General features: G+C 34.8%; 1 long non-coding RNA gene and 1 pseudogene across 1 annotated transcript in view; both read left to right on the top strand.

Annotated features, from left to right (window-relative positions):
* The window catches only part of LOC111767874 (uncharacterized), a 158,025-nt gene that overhangs the window by 65,516 nt on the left and 68,023 nt on the right, over window positions 1–24,486 (top strand). The window lies entirely within an intron of this gene.
* LOC138917580 (myotilin pseudogene) lies at window positions 4,885–6,250 on the top strand (annotated as a pseudogene).

Here is a 24,486-nt window from a genome sequence, read left to right on the forward strand (position 1 = left end):
AAAAAAAGGGTATTTGATGTATGCACCTCATATCCATTCATTTACTTATTGCCATGCCTATATTGTCAGCTGGGAAGCCTGTTATGAATGTACCCTTAAAGTATTAAACAAAATGACAACTGTTGGCTGTAATATGAGAAATAATTATAATAAAATGGATTCTTCTTGGTTATTTTTCTAATAGTACCTAAAACAATTTTATGCCTATTGTTTATGAAGGGTATTATCTCAGAAGATCATCTCTTATTCTATGCTGTAATTGATGCTGGCTTCAGTAGCTTCAGTCAGATCAAACCGCTTGCTTCCAGTCTAGCATCCTTCCCTTTACTCCAAGCACAGGTTCCAGAATCATCTTTTTAAAATACATATCTCTCATGCTGCTTCTCTGCTCAAAGGCCTCTCATGGCTTCTTGGGAATTTTAGGATGAATTCCAGTTCCTTATCAAGGCATTTGAGAATCCCTGTAATCTGAATCTAATATATCTCTCTACCATTATTTCTCTGCTACAATCCCACGGTGTTGGAGAAATTCATTGCCTTATCAAAAATATTTTGAAGCTATTTCAATTAAAGTTTAATCCAAGAGATAGAAAACTCTCTAGGTATTTTAAAAAGAAAGGCACTCAGTATAGGAAATTAAGTGACTGCAAAACTGATGGAAATGCTGAAGGCCAAAAGCTAGATTCTAACTTGGGGTCCAGGGATAATTCCCACAACTATGGAGAGGTGATTCATTAGGGCAGTCACTTCTTCTGAAGCCACCACAGCTAATGTCAGAACAGAATCAAAAAGCCCCTACGAGAGATGACACCTGACTCTGACGGACTGTAAAACAGAGCTGCAGGAAAACTGCCACAGAAACTGGACTCAAAAGTGATCTCTGCTTCATTTCCTCCTGTCAGTCATCATTTCCATCATCACTTTGGGGAAAATCAGTTTCCTCCTTTGCGGAGAGAACACAAAGTCTCTGGGAGACGGTTGTTTTCCTTCTTGAAAAGCTTCTATTTTTTCCCGTTATATCAGCATTTGTTTGAGTGAGGTCCTCAAATGTTTATCATGTAATATTACTACTTAAAGAAGAGAAAGTCTTCTCTGGTAAAGGATTTAAAGGACAGATAATTTAAGAGAGTGAGAGATCAAGAAACAATTCAAATATCTGAAAATCTGAATTTATTTTAATGGATTCTATTTCTGTTTCCTAATGATTGAGCACTATAGGGAAGACTGTTTGTGACCTGAACTTTACATGTTACCTCTTAATCTTCTCAACCACTTTTCGTCAATCATCCTCCTAGATATTTTTATCCCAATTTAATAGATGAAGAAAATTAATCTCAGTGAGGTAAAGAGATTTGCCCGAGTTTAAACAGAAAAGGTTTGCATTCAAAGCTGATTATGACTGCTACTAAGCTTCGCTCTTGTATAAAATAACACTCATTTTTGTGTTTAAAATTTATGCCAGTAGAAAACATTAAAAACTTATTGAGATTTTGCATTGTTAAAACTATAGAAGGAAGGTAAGTGGAAATAAACGTGTTTCAGCTAAACTCCATAAAGAGGTAATTTTAAGTATATATTATTGTGAAAGAATAATTTACATTATTTAAATAGTGTAGAGAGGATTATTTGGCTAGTATTCAAGTTACTCACAGGGGAAAAACAATAGTATTTCATATTGTGGACAATTATTGGTACAATGTGTATTTTTTCCCCTTAATAATTGCATGTTCCCTTTTGTCACATCTGCACAAGACAGAATAATTAAAATACATTAGCTGCATTGTGGAAGGGACATTTGGTTTTAATTAACATTAGACCATAAGAAAGGCAATTTGCTTTATAGTACCATTCATTATTTGCTGCACACACACACACACATATACACAGAGTCTGTGCACAGAAAGGCAGCCATGTGAAATGTTACAAAAGCTTCTGAATCTGGAGTTGCACTACCCCAAATACACAAAATGTTCTATGCAGAAGAATTCCTTTCTTCTCTTGGACATTTGAGACAACTATGTGGCTGTCTAATGTATAATGATTTAAAACCAGAATTATATGATTATTATAAAAGTGAACTGGACAATCAGCTAAGCTACTAGGTGTTCACGTGGCAGGACCAGAAATCCAGAACTCACTGGAGACTTAAATGCATGTTCATTTTAAGTTAGACCTTAAAGAAGCAAGACTGACACTTCTGACTTGACTAATATGTTTTAGAGAAAAAGAAATTTATCTTATAATTGAGTAAATTTTCAGTTAACCCTATTTAATATGGGGTGAGAATGCATTTAGATTGCCTGTGTGATAAACTAAGGTAACCTTATTCCCCTGCCAGGAGGATATCGACTGTGTGTATCAGTTAGCTTTTGCTGCAGAACAAACCACTCCAAATCTTAATGGTTTAAAATAACAACCATTTATTTAACTCATGATTCTGTGATTTGGCGCTTGGGCTTGTCCTTGTCTGGGCAGTTCTTGTCTTAGTGAGGCTCACTCATGTCTGGGCTCAACAGTGTGGTCAGCTGGGAAGTAGTTATGTAGAATGACTGTAGCTGGGACAATGTCTGCTCTCCAAGGTCTCTCTTAGCAGGCCACCTGGGACTTGTTTACATGACACCTGGGAAGAATTCCAAGAAAAAGAGAACTGACTTTGGACTCCTGAGCCCTAGGCTCAGAATTGGCATGCTGTCACTTATTCTACACTCTGTTGGCCAACCAAGTCACACAGCTAGTCCGTATTCTAGAGATGGAAAAAGAAACTTCACTCCTTGATGGAAGGAAATTTAAAGCTACATTGAAAGGGCATGAATATAAGGAAGACTGGAGGATTGTGGCTAATTTTTCAATCTACTATACCACATTGGGAAACAAATTTTGTTGGTGAAGTAGTTTTCTTGATAATGAAGTGTCCTACAAACAATGTGTATACGTACACTCACAGATATATACAGATGTAAATACATACATATATACATACACATATATATGTATGCATGTGTGTATAAATGTGTGTATAAATAGAAGGTTATATAGATAGATAAATAGAAAAATAGATATTGACACTTAAAGTACCTGTTTGAATGTCAGATATAATAACCAACATATTAAAATTTCAATATATTCAGACTCAGATAAGGCATTCTATTTTGTTGTTTTCACTCCTTGATATATTCCTGATTAACAGTCATCAATTATATGTATGCACATAATTGTTTTCATGATGTAATTTCAAAAATCATTTTTGACAAGAATTACAGTGAAATTTGTACTCTGAAATAAGGAGTTCATAAAGGGCAATGAAATGTGGAATAAAAGTAGTAAGACACTTAAACATAATATACTGGTTTAAAATTTTTTTTTTAATTTAATGTTCCATGCATGAATGAAAATAAGGATTAAAGTTACATTCCTCTAGATTCTGCCAGAAAAATTATCTTTGGCTAATTTTGAATCTATGTAACAACAGAAGATAGGTATTATTAATGTCATGACTTTATTATACTTCAATGTAATAGGAGTCAAAAAGCTAAATTCCTCCAAATATCAGAGCTATTAATTCATTTGTTTTAAGATTGGGGTGGAGCATGCTTTTATCTTGATGATGGGTAGTTAAATAAGTTTGATCACACTTAAACTGTGACCCTTGTCCCCCTCGGAGGTACTAACAGAGTAGTTGTTACCAGCTGAAGCTCTAGTGTCAAATGATCCTGGGGTTAATCTCTTAACACTTAAATTATTGTGACAGTAAGACACTTAAGCTCTCTAGTGCCTAATTTTCTCATCTGTGAAATATGAGTAAGAATCACACCTATTTTTCTCGTTATGGCTAAATGAAAAAGTGTACATGTGTCATAAAAGTGGTGAAGAATCAGTATGATGATGATTGAAACATGAGGTGAACTCTCCTAACTTTCCTGCGTACCAGTGTGTGTTATAAGAAAAGTCAGTGAATTTTTCTTAGGCTTGTTTTATTTGTGAAAAATGGGAATTAAAAATAACTACTCCATGGTATTATACATATACATAAATAAGATAATATGTAGGCATGCACCCAGAATGGTTTCTAGTAAATTCAATATTCAAGAAAGGTTAGCTTCCTTCTAAAAAAATCTTGAGGCCAAATTGTAGTGGTAGACTATATTATCAGGATGAGTAATGAGGACAAGATCAGGTGACTGTGAACAATCTATGCACTACAAGTGTCTGTTGTGCCATGAGGGCCAGAGCCACACATAGGGATAATAACACAGTAGGTACATATTCTGTCATTTTAAAAACGAAGAAATCAAAGTTCACAAAGCTTGACAAGCCCAAGGACATCCAATTAGGTCCTCTGATTCCAAAATGCATGATTTTTTCTCCACTATACTACTCTTTCTTTTAGTCACACACACACACACACACACACACACACACACACACACACACCCCTCAAAACATTTTTGTCTGAAACAGACTTATAAGCAGAACACTTATAAATGCTCATTTCTACCTCATATTGCTGATCTTTTTTCACCTATCAGCATATAACAGAATAAATAATCACAATGTTTTTAAAATAAACATATTTCAACGAGACCTTGGGCATTTATAAAGTAAAACATTCATTACAACATTTACAAACTCAAATAAAATGAAAGCTTCTACCACCCAAAGGTTGTAGCCCATTTGAAAAGCAAAGAATTTTTGGTATTTAATGCATACCATTACACACTCAAGTTACTATTCTAAGTTATATTTTAATAATAAGCCCTGTTGGGCACTTGACTTTGAGTCTTATATGAAAGAGTCTGTCCTTTCTGTTTTTAAAAATTATTTTTGCTTCCATTTTTTTAAATTAGAATTTTCAAGACAAAAAATGCATAGAAAAATACACATTCCATGGAAACCTTCAGCTTCTCTAGCCAGAACAAAGAGTCTTTCGTTATCATCTCTCTCCTCCAGTGCACAGAGCAAAGATTTTCTGCCTCTTTAGCTGTGAGCTCCCACATCATCATATCTTCCTGTGCTTTCCCCACTGCTCTCCAGCAGCTTACTGGTTCAAACCACAGCCAAAGGGTTACAGCCACCTATGACCACCCAGTCCTGAGGCAGCTTCCTTGGCTCCATATTGTCATCCCAGCCTGATAACAGTAGCAGTAAAATTCCTTCCACTGTGGACTCCAACTATTGACAACCCTCAGTTTGCCAATCTGTAAATGATAAGCCATCCCCAACTGCAAATGCTAGACCCATACCAAGGACTCCAGATCGTGAAATACAAGATCAAAAGAAAGAAGCTTTGATTCAAGATCTGGAGAGAAAGCTGAAATGTAAGAACAGCTTTCTTCAAAATGGAAATCAACAGCTAGCATCTGAGGAGATGTCTTGCAGATTGCTATGTTTCAAGCTCAAATGACAGTGAGGCACAAGATTTAACACAGCACAACTCAGAACATGCATGACAGCAAGTTCCTATGTCACAAATAAGAAGTAGATCATCCTCAAAAGGAGATGTGAATGATCAGGATGCAATCCAGGAGAAATTTTACTCACCACGATTCACTCAAGTGCCAGAGAAATGTCTGTTGAAGAAGGAAGATTCTGCAGAATGGACTTCAAAGTGATTGGAAGACCAGCTCAATCAAATGATATTCACAAAATCATAGTGTCTTAGTAGGGTTTTCATTCACTCATTGTGAAGTTGTTGGAGCTTCAGATGCAGGGGCTTATGTATGTGTTGCCATGAACAGAGAAGGAGAAGCTACCTTTACTGTGCAGCTGGACATCTTGCCAAAAGAATGAAGCACCAGTGTTTATTTACAAACCACAGAACAAAAAAGTTTTTGAGGGACACTTCATGAAGCTTGAATGCTGGATATCAGCTATATCTCCATGAAAACTGTTCTGAAGAATAAATGGTGAGATGGTACCATTCAACACTGACTGAATAAGCTTATAGCATGATAACTCTAGATTAGTTATTTTACTGATAAAAGATGTAAACAAGGAAGATGCTGCAGTATACTAGCTGCGGTTAATGAAGCTAAGTTAATGAGAGACCAGATGTAACAGAAGATTAGATGTTACAGCCGTTCCAAACCAAGCTCTTCCAACTCCCAAGCAGTTACATGTTCAAGCAACTTTCAGCGAATATTTAGCGCTACACAGGAAAGGTTTGGATGTGAAACAAGCTTTGAAACCAGAAGGAGAGTTTCAGCATCTGGCAGCTCAGTCTGGACTCTATGAAAGTGAAAAATTCAAATAACTTTAGCGGCATTAGAAAACACATTTACACTATTAAGAATAGTATTTGGTTAAATTTTTGAAATAAATTCATAGCTATATTAACAGATGACTTTAGGCAACATAACTGATATATATATAGATACACATATGCACATACACAAATAACATAACTTATTATACACATATGTAAGTAAAAGTATATATATTTATAATATTATTTATCCCTTGACTCTTGCACATTTTAGCTAGGTCTGGTTTGGAAGCCTACAGAAAATCTGGGTTCACAATTGTAGATTAACGTGGGATTTTTAACATTTAAGTCATACACATTTTACACTTGCAGATTATGAATTAATATCAACTTTTTAAACACATCTAATGCTTCTAATAAAGTTTACTGATACTACTTTCTAAATACTGTTTAACCCATTTTCTCTTATACTTCCTAACATGGTATAGATTGAGTGTTCCATAGTTTTATATCAAAAGAAAATAAAATTTCAAATGATTAAAACAAACAACAAAAGAAAAAGTCATACATTTCCTCTTAAACCAAAACAAGTAGCTAATAGCTTAATAATCTAAGTTATTGTTTAGGGACAAACACCCAAAAGGGAATTATGATTAATTTTATTCTTTCCTCTGAGTCTGAGTTTTTTCTTCTTTCAACTCTATTCATAATTTTCCTACCACTTTATTTTCCATTGGATTCATTTTTTTAAACAAAGTACTTTTTAGAGAGCCATATAAATTGTGGTAACTTTCAAGTTAAGAAAAATAACAATGAACCCCAGGAGGAGACTAAGTATAATCACACAGTCAATAAAGCATCATCTGTTTCTTAGATTTGCTCACTTGTGGAGTAATCATACTGAGATGCTAGCTTTTTCTTTTCTGCAAAAGATATGTACTTGCTTTGTGAAATCACAAAATTTAAGTTTTTTAATTTAATTTCTAATTCCTAATTCAAAATGATGCATTACGAACATAACTTATATTTTAGATGCCAGGAGAGAAGGTGAATGATATTTAATGAGTCAGGCATTATGGTGCTTATATTTATTATTTTATTTGGCTCTTTCAAAAAATCTTGCAAAGCAAGTGTCATCCCCATCTTACAGATGAAAAACTAAGACTTAGAAAACTTAAGTCACTCATTCAATAGAATGTATCTATAACTGGGAGGGTTAGGATTGTTTCCTAGTCGTCATGATTCAAAAATTAATGTTCTGATGTCAGGCAGCCTTCTTAAGACATACTTTTAAAATGATTATTTGGGTTACTTAAAGTCGTCTTTTCAAAATATGGTTTATAATAGTCACAACTAAAATTCAAAGGACATTAAGATAGGCCATAGATTTATGCAAACTCCTTGTTTTAAATCATATTTATAGGTAACTTATGAAGCTACTCACAGCTTCATGACCTGCAAGATAATCTGTTCTGTTTCTTTAGGTGCAGTACAAAAGTAATAAAAGAAAAGATGCTTTTTATTTTAAAGTGTCTTTCCCTCATTTTCTCTTGTTATGAAATAGAAAATCCTGTTTCTGAAGTTCAAGAAGATGGAGTTGAAATTAAGTAAACAAGACCTGTGGCAAGACAATGAGCCTTAGATTTTCCGGAGCCTTTTTAAGAACTGTCAAATATATTCAAGGTGACTGAAGTCTTCAAATAAAGATAAAATGGATGAAACTTAGTATTGAAAGAAACCTCCACAAAGACAAATGTTAATTGCTCATTTTCAACTAATAATTTGAGCTAACTAAAACCTGAATTTCAAAATTAGCTTAATATTGGAGCTATTAGAAAATATAAGTCATATATATTACAATATTTATTATAAATAAAAATTGGAAAACTTATCTGTGTTTTTATTGGATGAAATTCTCCATTTCATGACATAATCAACTGCTTAAAAGTGAATAGCTCCTACTAAGTCTCGTGCTTCTGTCAGAAATAGCTAAGAATATGGGAGTGTGTAATGCAGATGGCAGTGGGATTTCTCCTCCTCAGTGGAAAGGACTTGCATCATTTTTATTTTCACATGCATTATAATTGTAAAAGTTGGCATGTTAAAGGTCTAAGTAAATCAATAATTTATTAACAAATTATTATTAATGTAAAAACATTTACTTTTCTCAGAAATCTTAGTTCCTTATTTTCATTGAATGTTTTTGTTGTATCTATAGTTCATTCTTATCTGTGGTTAGCTTCATTTTTCTCAAGTCTTTGAAAGGATGTGGACAAATAAATCTTAACCAGTGTAATTTCAAGTTTTGTTCACTCTAGCCATTACTTCCTTAAGTCGTTGGCCTCCAGGAGTATTATCTGAAAAAACTCCATTATTTTTGATTAAAAATCATGTCATCTCTGGACATATTTGACTTTTATGTCAGTTTGTACATTGAGCAAAATGTTAAACAGCTATATTAGTTTATTAGTTTTGGTTCTTTTCAAGATACAATCCATTTTGATTTTATCTTATAGGATCTCATTCTTTTCTTTCCTGACTTTTTTTTCCTTCCCTTTCTTTTTCTTCGTCCTCTCTTATTTCTTTTTTTTTTTCAAAATGGGTATGCAAGTCTAAGAATATTTTCAGTATGGTAATTGTAGTTCACTAAATTCTTTTCTATCTTACTATACAGATGGCAATACCTGAAAAAAACTTCAATTATTACAGGTGATAGAGTATCTTCTCTAATCGTTGAGGCTGAATCCAGTCACAGGGTGCTGTGAAGAATTTTGTCCTGATGCCTCCTATGTATTAATATTTGAATGAAACACTTCAATGGGTTTGATTTCAGGGGTGTCAATTTGGGATGTAGAGAATACAGTGGTGAAATATTAAAAGGTGAAAAATAAGCTAATGAGTTCATAGGCCCATTTGATATCACTTTGTGTTATATGTCTTTCAGTATGAAAGTTGACTTATTCTGTTATCTAGGTTCACAACCCCTGAATCATCTGCCAGCCTTCTGCTATAATCTTCTCCATGGGGTTATTATTTCCAGGACTATAATAATATTCCTATGGATTTTGAGAAATTTCTTCAACTTATAATTATGACAAATTAAGTCATGGGACATGGGATACTATGCAATTTAATGGATCAGTGAACTCTGAACATAAAATCTATTTTTTAAATTACCCTCTTGAAGTTTCTTTTAAGAAGTTTATAAAACCATGTCTACATACATCTGTTCAAAAAATGAATGGTTTCTCCCAACCACATTCTGTAAAATCTTGACCCATTTAAAAAATTGTTATAGTTTTTGATCCCACATTACCTTCAATTTATTTGACCTTCCTCCCATGCCAGTGAAAATAAATTGTTCTTTACTATTTATTCCAATGGAATAAGTACTTCGATTTGTACTTATCTTACTGTGCTATAATTATTTGTGTATGTTCTTTTGTCACTTGTTTCAGGGTGAACTTGTTGAGGGCAAAGGCATTATGTTCTTCCTTTTTTTTAAATGTGGTTCAGTAAAACTTTTATTTATTTATTTGTTTGATTATTTATTTATATGGAGGTAACATTGGTTTATAGCATTATATGAATTTCAGACGCACATCATTATATTTTGACTTCTGTATATACTACCTCATGTTCACCACCAAAGGTCTAGTTTCCATCTGTCACCATACAAATGTTCCTCTTCACCCCTTTTGCCCTCCCCCACCTCATTTCCCTACTGGTAACCACCAGTCTGTTCTCTGTATCTATGTGTGTGTTTGTGTGATTGTCTTCTACATATAAACTAAATCAAGCACTATTTGTCTTTCTCTGTATGACTTATTTTGCTTAGCATAATACCCTCAAGGTCCATCCATGTCGCAAATGGCAAGGTTTTATTTTTTTTTAATGGCTGAGTAGTATTCCACTGTGTGTATGTATATACTACATCTTCTTTATCTGTTCATCTGATGGGCACTTAGGTTGTTTCCATGTCTTGGTTATTGTAAATAATACTGCAGTGAACAAAGGGGTGCATATATCTTTTCAAATTAGTGTTTTTGTATTCTTTGGATAAATACCCAGAAATTGAATAGCTGGATCATATGGTAGTTCTCTTTTTAATCTTTTGAGGAATCTCCAGACTGTTTTCCAAACTGACTGTACCAGTTTACATTCCTACCAGTGATGTATGAGAGTTCTCTTTTCTCCCCATCCCATCCAACACTTGTTATTTCTTGTATGTTTATTTTTATTTATTTATTTATTTATGTATTTATTTATTTATTTTGAGGAAGATTAGCCCTAAGCTAACATCCACTGCCAATCCTCCTCTTTTTTTGCTGAAGAAGATTGGTCCTGAGCTAACATCCGTGCCCATCTTCCTCTACATTATATGTGGGATGCCTGCCACAGCATGATTTGATAAGTGGTGCATAGGTCTGCACCTGAGATCTGAACTGGCGAACCCCAGGCTGCTGAAGTGGAGTATGTGAACTTAAACCGCTGCACCACTGGGTGAGCCCCATTCTTGTCTTTTTAATAATAGCTATTCTGAAAGGTGTGAGGTGATATCTCATTGTGATTTTGATTTTCATTTCCCTAATAATTAGTGATGTTGAACATCTTTTCATGTGCCTGTTGGCCATGTATATATCTTCTTTGGAAAATATCTGTACAGATACTCTGCCCATTTTTTAATTGAGTTATTTGTTTTTTTGTTCTTGAGTTGTACGAGTTCTTTATGTATTTTGGATATTAACCCCTTATCAGATATATGATTTGCAAATATCTTCTCCCAGTTGGTAGGTTGTCTCTCCATTTTGTTGATGCTTTCCTTTGCCATGCAGAAGCTTTTTAGTTTGATGAAGCCCTGTTTGTTTGTTTTTTCTTTTGTTTCCCTTACCTAAGGAGACATGATATTCAAAAAGATACTGCCAAGCCCAATGTCAAAGAGAGTACTGCCTATGTTTTCTTCTGGGAATTTTATCATTTCAGGTCTTACATTCAAGTCTTTAACCCATTTTGAGTTATTTTTTGTGTATGGTGTAAGATAGTGGTCTACTGTCATTCTTTTGCATGTGGCTGTCCAGTTTTTCCAAAGTCATTTCTTGAAGAGACTTTCCTTACTCCATTGTATGTTCTTGGCTCCATTCTCGAAGATTAGCTATCCATATATTTGTGGGTTGATTTCTGGGCCCTCGATTCTGTTCCACTGATCTGTGTGTCTGTTTCTGTGCCAGTACCATGCTGTTTTGATTACTGTAGGTTTGTAGTATACTTTGAAGTCAGGGAGTATGATGTCTCCAGCTTTGTTCTTTTTTCTCAGGATTGCTTTGGCTAGTCAGCGTCTTTTGTTGCATATAAATTTTAGGATTCTTTGTTCTGTTTCCATGAAAAATATCACTGGGATTTTGAGAAGGATTTCATTGAATCTGTAGATTGCTTTAGGCAATATACACATTTTAACTATGTTAATTCTTCCAGTCCATGAGCATGGAATTTCTTTCCATTTCTTTGTGTCTTCATTTTTCATGTATTCATTTCATTTGCAAGCTGAAACTGTACCTGAAACAATGAACATTCTTAAAGGAATTTTCCTGAAGAAGTTTTGATCCATTAATAGGAGCTTAACTAATGTTTGTTGAATTGACTGTATGCTTTTGTTTCTTACTGAACTAAATATTATGAATTAGAGAGCAATTGACTACAGTAACTATAAGCATTAGATAAGAGACAGCTTTCCTCTAAGGGAACACTTTCTTCTAGCCTTTCTCTCAAGATACTAACTTCACATACTCTTGCTTTCCTTGAAACTTTGAGTCCCTTCAATTCTATGGCTGACAATTATTTGCATAGATGATGCTCATTTTATTCTTTCTTATTAACACCAACCCATTGTATGTGTGGGGAATAATCTGTCCAAATAAGTTTCCTGTGTCTCACATTTTCTTGCAACCAGGAGTGGTTGTGCTGAGTTACTGCCATTGGGATATGAGCAGAAATTGTTAGTTAGAGCTCAAGAAATTATTTCAAAGGAAGGCAAAATCACTTGGTTTGGGGTTTTGCTTCTGGTAGTTAAAAATATTTGAGTAGGAAGATAAAAGCCTGCAATACAAAGCTGCTGTATCACCCGTGAACTGCTCTAAACACTTATTTGGATTAAATTGGATTAAGTTAGATCCACTTGGATTAAAACATGTTTCTATTTTATGAAACTAAACCAGGAAAAAAATGTTGCAATAAATAGTGCATTTAATAGAATGAGAAATTGCAAAGTATATTTTACAATTACAAAAATTGTATTTCTAAATTTCAGTTTGATTCAGTAAAGATAATGTTAATAAGATAGAGAAATGTTTTCAGTTGTGTTTTTATGATATTTGATAATAAGAAGAGGTTATCTCATATTCTTGAGAACGTTATTCTCATATTTAATAATAGGACTCAAAAGTAGCATAGAAGGGGCCTCATATTCTTGAGAACATTATTCTCATATTTAATAATAGGACTCAAAAGTAGCATAGAAGGGGCTGGCCCCGTGGCCGAGTGGTTAAGTTCGCGCACTCCGCTGCAGGCGGCCCAGTGTTTCGTTGGTTCGAATCCTGGGCGCGGACATGGCACTGCTCATCAGACCACGCTAAGGCGGCGTCCCACATGCCACAACTAGAAGGACCCACAACGAAGACTACACAACTATGTACTAGGGGGCTTTGGGGAGAAAAAGGAAAAAAATAAAATCTTTTTAAAAAAAAAGCATAGAATATATATTAGAAAGTACTTATAATGAATATATAGATATTTAATTTATTGAAATAATCCAGTATAACTCATGTCAAAAGGATTAAAGTTAGTGACTTTATTTATTTAACAGAAAAGAACCAATAAAGCACTAATCACCATCATAAAATTAAATTGTGCAAAATAGTACTTACCAATGGAGAAGCTATTCCAATAGCAGTAGGAGACTGAAATATTGTAACACACAAGAGGACATTTTCAAAGACCATAGGAACGGAAGCAGAACCCATGGAGACATCATATTAGATACTGTCTGAAACATGGATGGTGAGGTGAATCTCTAAAACATCCAAAAGAGATGCTTTTCTCTCATAAAAAATCCCCTGTGGTGAAAGTTTCACAACTTCTCTCTGAAGCCTATCCAGTACTTAAAAATTAGTAAGAGTCTGTTAGTCTCTCTGTTCTAGCAGAATACCCTTTATGTTCTTTGAACCCATTGTCATATAGGAAATATGAACAACCAGTCTTTGTTCTCAGAATAAACCATTTTGAAAATCATAGACAATTATTTGGTCTCTTGATTACATCTTTTCAAGATTATATAAAGCTGAATTAATTTTCTATTAAAAAACTCCTTTCTACTAATTGTCAATGTTATCTCCAAATAATTTTTTAAACATGAGACTAATGAAGAACTATAAAACTTTAACAGAATACTCTAATTCTAGGTTTAAAAATAACATGAGGGGTCATTTAAACTTGACCATTCTACTATCACCAAGAAATCATCAATAAGTAGTCTCTAGCTTTTCCATGGATTGTTTAATGAAAGATTGTGTTCTGTTCTCAATTCTAAATGAATCAAACTTTTTGGCGGTTGGTTCCTAGATCTGGCTTTTACCCTCTTTTTCATGTGATAGCCCTCTACCTATTTGAAGAGTGGTCATTCTCCATCCAAAAACTTCTTTCTGTTCTTTAGTCCAAATATCAAACAGTCACCTCCAGTATCTCTGACATGAAGAGAGTTTTTAATTTTTTCAATGTAACTCTGGCCCTTTGGGAATAAATATGCCTTGTCAAAACTCTTCTTTTTTTTTTAAGTATGTCCCCTCCCACCTCCAAGACTAGAAATCTCTACATGCTTACAGTTGATTGCTTGAACCCAAATGTGGTACTTCACGTGAATCATAATTTTGTTTTTTGTGAACTACCTAAATCCTTACTCTTGCCAGCACATGGAGAGCCTTCAGTAAACTTTGCTGAGCAGATAAGTAGATGGGTGAAGGAATAAAAGAATTGATTAAATTAGTTTTCCATGACCACCTCCAGATAAAACTAGGTTGGCTTCCCGTCACATTTGCAACTCTTCTAAAGGGAACATTATTTTAAGTTATCCAGCACAGAATTCTCCTTGAGAATAATGGAAATCTCAACATTTGCATTTTGGAGGGTACACTTTGCTTTTATCAGGATTGTTTTTCTTCATCTCCAGTCTTCCATTAGCTTTCCCACTCCCTATTGTCCTCTTAGTTCACTGCCATCAGTTCAGGCATCTTATCTCTACATTATAATAATCCTGTGGTAATATACTTTGCCCAAATCAAAGGATTTAGGGATTTAAATCCCTGTGTCTCTTTCTTAAGGCCTTCTATTCTTAAGACTTAAGCTCCACCAGATACCACTTTTATCCCCTTTACAGCTTTATGAGTATTCTTCTGGACGGAAGAGTCAGAAATGAAATGGGAGCTGAGGAATTAATCATGTTTTCTTTCTGTTTCCTTCTATTACAGCATTTATCCCAAGCTTCAGGCAGATGGATTTCTTATGTTGCTGCTTTCCAGGATGGTAGTTCACTATACACTTCAGCTTTCTGGTTAATTGTCTTATGTGTTAATGACAATGGCCTGTCTTGCATCTGAGACTCATCATCTCTTTCTGTATTCATTCAAATTGCTCAACCTTGATATGATGCTATCACAGGTTTCCCATCAATATCAGGAATACAGCGTATAGTCACTCCAGCTTATTCTTATATTGTGAATTTACTTCTCTTTCTCTGTCCTTTTATTTCAACTCAAATAGTCTTCAGTGTTCCTCCAAACTCCTATATTTTACATATGTCAACATCACTTCTAACAAGTCAATTTTATTTATCATACTATGCTTCTTCATTGCTTTTTCTTTTTTCTGTCTTCAATCTCTTCTGACTTTATTTGCTAATTTACTTGCATTTAATATATGTCTTATTAAGTATATATCTTCAGTTTTGCTTATGTGTACATTCAGCGACTAATCAGATGGACTTATTTATCTAACATTTAATTCATTTAATAATCTTGATTGAACACCAACTGTGTGCAAGAATTTTACAAAGTCAGAGACATAAAAATGAAAATGGCAGTATTCCTAACCTCAATTGTCTATTAGAAGAAGATATAAAATTTGAACAAGTGTAATATGTATGCTGCTCTCTTAAAATGTTTTCCTTCCACTATAGATCTTATTCTTAATTTTCAGACCTGGCTCAGTTTTAGTATAAACTCTTAGAATCATTCCTCTCTTAGACTGAGTTTGATGATCAACTTCTGTGGTCTGACAACACCCCGTGCATAATATAAGCAAGCTACTTACCGTGAAATACCATAATGTTTGGCTTGCTTGTCCATCACTCTTAGGGCCTGTGGGCTCCTGGAACAAATAGATACATCTCTGTACTCCCAGTGCTTAGAGTGAAGAAACAATACTTAATACATTACTTTTGAGTGTCCAAATGAATGAATGTGTACTGTCATAAAGGTTTGAAGTACACACCATGGGCAAGATGGATGAACTATCATCCTTTGTGCAATATTTTTTGTTTGCTTTTTATTAGAATGAGTTCTTCATTTAGCTCATAATCATACTTTTATTCATCCGTATCAAATTTAAGAAATATCCTCTGCATTTTGTGGAATAGAAACTTGTCAATCATTTACATTCTCCTTCTTAGAGTTATAACATGTTCTGAATTAATCTTGAGAAATTTTGAATATTATGATGTTATGTTCTATCTGAATTAATCTTGAGAAATTTTGAATATTATTATGTTATTCTACCATATTATGATTTAAATTAGATGCATATGTTTACGATTATATGAGCTCCACCCAATTAAAACTGTGTTGATTAGGTGTGTATCATGACTGTCAGTTAAAGATGAATGGAGATCTCATGTTAATATTATCATATTAATTTCCGTTTTAAAAAGGACATTGTAGAAATTCTTATAACAAACCCTTCAGATACACATCCAGCCCATCTTACTCTCCTGAATTGTATGAGTGTTTCCCCCATATTTATTCCCACTATTAGCATCATTAAATTGCTGGCTCAAACTTAAAACTTAAAACTTGTCACTGTGCACTTTTATAAATGTTCCTTGTGGGATGTGCTTTTGTAATTTTCTGTCAGTGAGGGTCCCCAAGGTACCTGACTGGAGGCTTCCAAGAAACATAGAGGACCACGTGGTCTGCTATTTACAGAGATCAGGAACAAAAAGTTGTTGGGATGAACAAATTAGTTTCATCTTTTTGTGAATATACGTCTAAGCAATATATTTTAATACCTAAGGTTTAATTTTATCCACTTAGTGTAAATAATGAGCAAAGTAAAATGATGCTGATTGATCCTAAAACTCAGTTGTGCCCCAAATTAAAAAAAATATATATTAAGATAAAAAGAAGTCCCACTTTTTGTATCTAGCCTCTTCAAATATTTATAGTTATGTATCTCAATATTATCATTTGTGAAGTGAAATATCTGGATATCCTGAAACTGTGACTGAGTTCACCTAGTTTCTGCCTTGCTACATTTGAATTAGTAAAGTTAAGAATTGGTAAAGAAAGGTAACTCAGGCCCTTGATACAACAATTTTCACAAGCTCAAAGAGTTCGGAGGAACTACTGGAATAACACAGCTCTTGAGTACTTGATTCACTTGTTGGATATGGGGACTTTTCTCCTCTCCTCGCCAGCCCCTTGAGAAAGCCAATAGTATTTTAAGAGTGAGACTTCAGGAGAGTTAAATTACACACTAGATTAAGAAGAAAAGCTGATGCAAATAGATTGTTTACATGTCTAATTCCTCATCCAGCTCTGAGCACAATGTTCTATCCAGCAGAAACAGGAGATCAAGTTCGAGGATAATTAAACATTTTCTGCTGCCAGAAGAAATGATGAATTCATGGGATAAAGTACCACAGAGCATGTTCCTGTCCTGAGATCTTCACAAATATAAAAGACACAATAAATTTAGGCAGATTTCCTACACTCTTTTAATTAAAAATAAACATGAATAAAATTGGATATCATTACCCCTTCTGCCATACTACCTGTGAGATAACACTGATATTGATACCACTACTACTAACAAAAGTAATTTAATTGAATTATACAGCACCTATGTGTTTCACCTCCTTTCTTTTGTAGCAGAATCACATGAAAGCATATTTTTAGCCTATGACATTTTGCTTGATAAACTTGTAAGCGCAGCAGTTTTTTATTCGTCATAAATTTTAGCAATCACTTATATTATTAGGTTATATATTTTTATTTTTTGAATAATACTGATAACTTTATTCATTTTTTTCATCTACAATAGGATGCATTTTAAGACATTAAAGGTACTTGGGGAAAAGAGAATATGTTAATGGAGTTAAAATGACAATTTTTATTAACATGCATTCACAAACATTTTCTATCTTATCTCCTGTAACTACTAACAAATGCTTGTTGAACCTTCCTGATTTTCTTCCCAAAATGTTATTTTGCTTCTGCTAATTTCTCTTAAATCCTTAGCTAACATATGCAGAGACATGTATATATAAAAAGACAAAATTCCTTAGGATAAAAAGGTAAAGTTTTAATTAAACTTTAACTATGAAAAATCTTACCATATTTTCTGTTTGCTAAAGAAATATAATCACATTTTTAAGTATGCCACATGATAACTATTGACAAGTGATGAATCCAGTATATAATTTATTTTGGAAATATTTTAAAAGACCTGTCAAATTAACAAGAATAAAAGTGATTCTCAAATCTATTTTTGATTGAATTGTATACTACTGCCAATATTTGATAATTTTGACTTACAAAAATGGCACCTTTACTTCATTTAAAGTCAATGCACACTTTTATGTTTAGAGGAAATAATAAACTTGCTATTTTCCATTATAATAAGAAACCCTAATAATTGTGACTTAAAGCCATTTCATTTCCCATTTTTCAGAAAGGGTAATGTAAACATTGCAACAGGAAATATACCATATATCCTCTTTTGCTGTGAACATTTTCCAACTTTAAATGGAAAGTTCTTCCATCTAAAGAAAACTCTCAGTTACTGTTTCAGACAATTTCCAGGCAGGTTGGTGTAGAAGAAAGGACTTGGTCTCTGGAGTCAGGGAAAATCAGGTTAGGCTGCTTGCTCTGCCATTGTGTGAACTTTGTCCTCCATAGTCTTGATCTCTCTGAATCTCATTATTCTTTAGAAGGACAGCAGCACCTTCCTCTGGGATTGAAATAAGTAACAGATACACAATGCCCAGTCCTATTCCCAGGACAGTGTAGGCGCCTCTCTCCCACTGTCCTAATTTGTAAGCACTGAATGTGTCCTTGATGTAGGCCGTGCCTTCTGTCCTACTTGGTCTTGGTAAGCTAGAAATGCTCTGGATATGGCTTTCTGGAATATTTTCCTTGCAGTAAAATGTAGGTAGCAGTCTCTAAAGTGACCTTTTTCTGTTTTGTTTCTAATTTCTTCTTTATTAAGAGCAGTGGATATTGAACAAAGAAAGACCAAAGTAATAACACTACAACTAACAAAATGAGCCTCACATTGCAAATGCAGACCCAGAGATGAGAGAGGGTGAACCAGCAAGTTTCAGACTCCTAAAAGGGTGGGTCTGCAATCCTTTTATGCTGAGGTTTTAGGGGAAATCTTAGTCTTTCTCTACGTAAAGCCATAAAGTGTGAGGACTATTTTATAATGAAAATATTTCAGCCATCTTATTATCCCAACCACAACGAATAGCAAATAATATTGAGTGATCACTATATGATAATTGCTATATTAAGGCATTATTCCATTTAATCATCACAAAAACTTTATGAGTTAATTATATCATTATCATTTTAAAGATGCAGAAACAGGGGTTTAGAGAGTTTAAACAAGTGATAGTGTTAGAATGGTAGCCCAGGATTGCCCGGCATCATAATAACAAGTTCTTAGTCATAATATTATATTCACTTTCTTATTATAATTGAATATCTGGATCATATATGAAGAAAGGGTATTTCTCTTTCAGAGAAGCTGTCAGATTTATCAGAAGAGACTAGTTTTTGCTTAGTTTTATTTATTCTTTTAGAAATGGTTTTCGAAACGTATGCAGGGTACACATTTTCATATTCAAAGAAAAAGAATGAATTTGAATGTCGCTTAGAAGGAAGGTATAACACAAGCAATCTGTTTGACCTTATTCCATTTCATTTTAAAAAATCATCTTATTAAAGATGTGGAGATATAACTAGGTTTAGCATCAAAGAAAATTGTCCCATGTTTCTAGTCTACTCTCCCAGATGGATTTCTAAATAACAGCTGCTACTGAAGTAGTTCTCCGTAAGTGTAACATAAAAGGTATGCCACTTTGTAACTCTCCATGTCAGTTAATCTCTGGAGTCTATCATTTAAAAAATCAATCTATGTTATTTATTTTTATTTGTGATCATATCAGGATAATTGTTAGACTATAGCTGATAGATCTCCCTTCAGAAACTATATAATACACGTATTTTTTGTTTCTCCTAGGAATCAGTTCAAATGTGTACCCTGTGCCCCTGGTTTTTCTGAGGAACCAGGGTCGAAGGGGTTTTAGGTTGTTGCTAAATGCTGCTACGGTGTTGAGACAGAGGCTTCTTTCCCTGTGCTAACTAGATTCCCTTTAGATGGGCTCTTCTTGGAGAAGTTCCAGGCCAGTGTCCCTCATCCCTTTCTGTGTCTGTGAGTCAGTCTTGAGAGAGAAGGTCATCCGCCACTGTGCCACCTAAAAGGAAGTAACCTCAGTGTGAGGAGGCAGGTCTGTGCGGTCCAGCCTGGTCTGCCATTTGTTAAATGTGTTCCTCAGTTTCCTCGTCTATAAAGTGAGGATAATGGCATCAGTATTATAGGAGTGTTGTGGGGAGACATAGAGTAGAAAGGTAGCAATATTTGTTGAATAAGTGATACATACCAGGTATTGTCCTTTATATGAATTATCTCATTTTCATAACCCCTACATTCGGCAAGTACTATAGGAACCCACTTTTATAAACAAAGAAGCTGAAGATCAGAGCCGTAGGCTTTTTGCTCATGGTCACACGCTAGGGAATAGCATAGGTAGGATTTAAATCCAGCTCTTTAAGACACTAAAGCTAATGTTCCTCATTGCCCTGCTGAGGGTAGTGCATAGCATAGGGGAGGGCTTCATATGTCACAGTTATTGTTTAACACTGAGAGCAAAGGCTGCATTCTCATGTAAGACAAAGGATAACAATAGCTTTGTTAAAAGAGGGGAGCCAGAAGTCCCTATCAGGGCTGGAGCTAACTACAGAGACCGTTGGATTCCTTGCCTATATAATTTTAGGGCACCGGCTATCTAAATCTACATGTAATTTTTTATGGCAATCATTTTACATTTTAATTTAGTTGGCTTTTTAAGCTTTAATATAACAATCAGATCTTCTTTGGGAGAGTGCCTATTATTTAAAAACAAAACAGTTTATTTATATTGTTAAGTGGTTGACACTTGGAACAATTATGCTCTTTATGTGTATTACGATAAAAAGTCCAGACTCCCCTTCTATCTCCCATCTTCATGTGACTCTGAGGATCCTGGTTTCTGACCCCAATTCTCACAATGACTAACTCGTAGAATGCTCCCAAGTGCCTTCTGGAAGTCATGAACTTCTAGAGAACTTCTAGAGATCACTAAAATTCCTAAGAGTTTGGATCTTCCCTAAGAATAGACTGTTTTTCCTGCAGTCTCCTTTTGTCAAGTGTTTTTGTTATTGTTTTTTGTTTCCCCACATCCCTCAAACCTCTGGGTTGACTGTGGAGTAAGAGACCTTTTCATTCCTCATTGATGCATCAAGGCCATTCTCCATCGCCCTTTCTCAAAAACAAAGAAAAAACCCCACCCAGCTTTGGATCACATGCCATTGACTATAAATTTTCTAACTGTCCATTTCTGGGATTGCTTACCCTCCTTCAGAGCTGGGATGACCATCACTAGTCCTGTTATAAATCTTCGTGCTTTTAAAGTCCTGATATTTTTAAATGATGATTTTAAAGTAGCTGATTCATTCTCCTGTCTCTCAGTTCCTTGAATGTTTGCCACCTCCATCCTACCTCAGCCATTCATTCCCGTGGTCATATCCTAGGATAGGTTTTCTACTTGGCTGTAAATTTGAATCGTCTGGGAGCAATTAAAAAATACAAAAGCACAGGACTCACACAGGAGTTTTGTGATCTGCTTTAATTTGTTATAGTTTACAAATAATCAAGAATCACTGTCATTCACATTATCGTGATCAAGTATGGCCACTGCAATAATCTTAAATTCTAGAATCCTATTTTTCAAACAATCTCTTTTTTCCAGCGTAGTCCTTCTAATGCCCTGAACTGAGCAATCTTTTGACTTCCATCAGGATCCACCTTTCATTAATACTGCCAATTTTTACTGTCCCTTACAAATTTGATGCATTTATTTCCCTCCTTACCAGCTAAAAACTCCATGCTTTCTAATTAAAATCACTTTTTCCCATTTACCCTCAATTTCCTTACCTCTCTCTCATTTCGTGTCAATATCTGGAAAAAGTTCAACTCTAGTTAATTCCATGTTTTCTCTACTTTGTGAAAGAAGCTGCTGAACAGAACATGCCTGATAAAAAACAAAAACAAAAACAAAACACCAACAATTTATTCCCATCCTAACTTTAAGCTAATGGCTTTGCTTAATCATTTCTCTGAGAAAAATAGGACAACTACAAGAGAACATAAGCTTCCACCACTTCCACCCACCTAAATGCAATGATGGTTAAAAAAGAATACACTATAAACTATACAAGAAAATCTGGTGGAAATAACATTATAGAATTTTTAAAATATGGGAAAATGTTTTAAACAATGAATAAAAACAAAGTGAAAATTTAGGAAATACATTTGAAATATAGGTAAAAGAATTAATAAAGATGCAAAAGCCATTGAAAATTATTGTGCAGAATAGAAATAATATGCAAAAAACCATAGGTGAAAAATTCATATGAAAACGAATTCAAGATAATCCATATACACATGAAAATGTATTTAACCTCATTAATAATTAAAGTAAGTTTAAATGTTTCTCTTCATCATATTGATAATGATTAAAAATATAGAAAATACTCAACTTTTATAGGGGACTCAGCCTGTGAAAATGCCCAGACAAGACAAAATTTAATATGTTCAAGGCATGAACGTGTTTCATGGAATACACTATGTGTAGTTCCAGAATACACAAAATGAAGGAGACAACTGATTTAGGCTGTTGAAAGCTATGGGATAGGGGGTGGATTTATCTAGACATGAAATGGCAGTATCTTTGAAGTTGTAACCAGGCGAGTGACAGAGTTTGTTTAAATTTTGGAAAGATTACTATGGCTATAGTTGTGGAGATCCGATGAGGACAGCAGAAATACAGTGACTCAGTGGTGTCAACATTGTATGTGAAAGATCATTATTTTCTGCACCAGCATGGTGGCTGCAAATGTGGAAGAGAAGAATTAAGAACAATTTGGGAAGCCAAATTTTCAGAACTTGTTGTTGGAGCAGGTATAAAGAATGAAGAATAGAGGAAGAACAAGCAATGTGTTTAAGAGAATATTTCATAAGTGACGGAGCTGGGATTTGAGCCCGGCTCTGTCTAATTCAATGTCCCATGTACTTTCACAGTGGTAGATATGTTGGGATATGAAAGAAACTTAAACTTCAGTGCTTTTCACTTACTCAGATCCCTTCAAGTGCACTGAGGTGGCCCTAACAATGTCTTCTTGTGGAACATGCTTCTGTAAAATTATTTTAACCATTGTTCAGTCTACTGTCTTCCTGCTCAGACTCCTTCTGCCTCCCAATTCTCCTTATGTTGGGTGTGACCAGATTCCCATAAAGTTTCTTTCAGTTTGACTGAATGTTAGACAGACTTCTTCCTGACTCCGGGCACTGAACTCCTTTTTCCTAGAGCATTTTGCTTTATAAAACTTATAATTGTTGGGGCTGGCCCCGTGGCCGAGTGGTTGGGTTTATGCGCTCTGCTGCAGGTGGCCCAGTGTTTCATTGGTTCAAGTCCTGGGCGCCGACATGGCAGTGCTTGTCGAGCCACGCTGGGGTGGCATCCCACATGCCACAGCTAGAAGGACCCACAACGAAGAATATACAAGTATGTACTGGGGGACTTTGGGGAGAAAAAGGAAAAAAATAAAATCTTTAAAAAGAAACCCTTATAATTGTTCATTCTTTTCCTGTCCCTTTGAGAAGTAATCTTTTTAAAATCCTCTTGCCAGTTTTACAACCCGGGATTGTTGTTCTCAAGGATCTGGGATCCATCTCTCTAAGGAATGCAATCATCAAGGAAGATAGTTCACCTGTCTCCCAGGCTTGGTGGGATAGTAGAAACCTAATTTTGGTGGTTCCTTGCTGTGTTGGTAAAAGTACCTCCTGTCATGAAGATATGCAAAAGCTTGCTTTGCCTTTGGGTAAGGCCAATTAGCAAACACAGATGGCCTAGGATCCTTCCTTTCCACCTCAGTTCTTAAGAGCTCTTCCACCTTTTGTTTCGGTGGAATTGAGTTCGGATTGCACTCTGGTCTCTCTTGCTTATTGCAATGGCTTTGAATAAAGTCTCTGTTGCCTGTTTCACTTTGTGTGGTACAATTTTCATTTTGACAAGTGCCTTTGGAGTAACCACAGTCATTTTGGGAATCCAACTAAAGGAGAGTTCCATTGGGGATAAAAATTATTTTAGGTTTGAGGAGTTCATATGCATGATATTTGCCATTTCAGGTGCTTCTGTGTATACTTCAGTTATTGCTAACAAGTTTTCACAAGCTAAAAAAGACAGCACTAGATTAAATCTCAATCTGGGTGGTACTAATGCTAATGATCTTAACAATATACAACACTGTCTCCCTCAGGTTTAGTGATCCATCAACAGACTTTTATTTTAAAAGCATTCTGATTGTTCCTTAGTCACTTCTAGAATTTGGCACTATGATCCATCTCCTTATCAGTTGTGCACATGTTTTCCAGGTCTTTCGCCCACTTCTGTCCCACTCAACACTTTACTCTCCATCCTTCTTTGTCTCTGCTTGACTCTGCCTTCATTCATGTTCTTGCTTCAGCCTAAAATGACTTGCCCAATTACATCTTGCAGATTCTTATAAATTTCCAACTAAATGATGCAAAATATTAAAATGATAATGATAAAACAAACCAAAAAAAATTACACAAGGATT

The sequence above is a fragment of the Equus caballus genome, chromosome 14, assembly GCF_041296265.1.
Source record: "Equus caballus isolate H_3958 breed thoroughbred chromosome 14, TB-T2T, whole genome shotgun sequence".
NCBI classification, from domain to species: Eukaryota; Metazoa; Chordata; class Mammalia; order Perissodactyla; family Equidae; genus Equus; species Equus caballus.